The following is a 558-nucleotide window of genomic DNA, read 5'->3' as shown; positions in this document are numbered from 1 at the left end:
CTCGCTCTTACTCATGCTGGTCTCGAAGTCCTGAGCTCAAACGATCCTCCTGCCTCGGCCTCCCAGAGTGCTAGGATTACAGGTGTGAGCCACCGCACCTGGCCATTTTCTTCTTTTTTAACGCTGAATAATATTACATTGTATGTATGTCTCACATTTTTCTTTTAATCCACTCATATGTTGATGGATACATAGGTTGATTCCATAGCTTGGCTACTGTGAATAGTGCTGCAATAAACATGGAGTGCAGACATCTTTTTGAGATACTAATTTCAATTCTTTGGATATATACCCACTCTCTTGCCTGGGCTAGAGTGCTGTGTCGTCAGCCTAGCTCACAGCAACCTCAAACTCCTGGGTTCAAGGGATCCTCCTGCCTCAGCCTCCCAGGTAGCTGGGACTACAGGCATGTGCCACCATTCGTAGCTAATTTTTCTATTTTTGTAGAGATGGGGTCTTGCCATGTTGCCCGGGCTGGCCTCAAACTCCTGCTCAAGCGATCCTCCTGCCTCAGCCTCCCAAAGTGCTGGGATTACAGGCATGAGCCACTGTGCCAGG

This window comes from Propithecus coquereli, unplaced genomic scaffold (assembly GCF_000956105.1).
Source record: "Propithecus coquereli isolate 6110/MARCELLA unplaced genomic scaffold, Pcoq_1.0 Scaffold24, whole genome shotgun sequence".
NCBI classification, from domain to species: domain Eukaryota; kingdom Metazoa; phylum Chordata; class Mammalia; order Primates; family Indriidae; genus Propithecus; species Propithecus coquereli.
The sequence above is the reverse complement of the archived record's forward strand: the minus strand, read 5'-3'. Positions refer to the sequence as shown.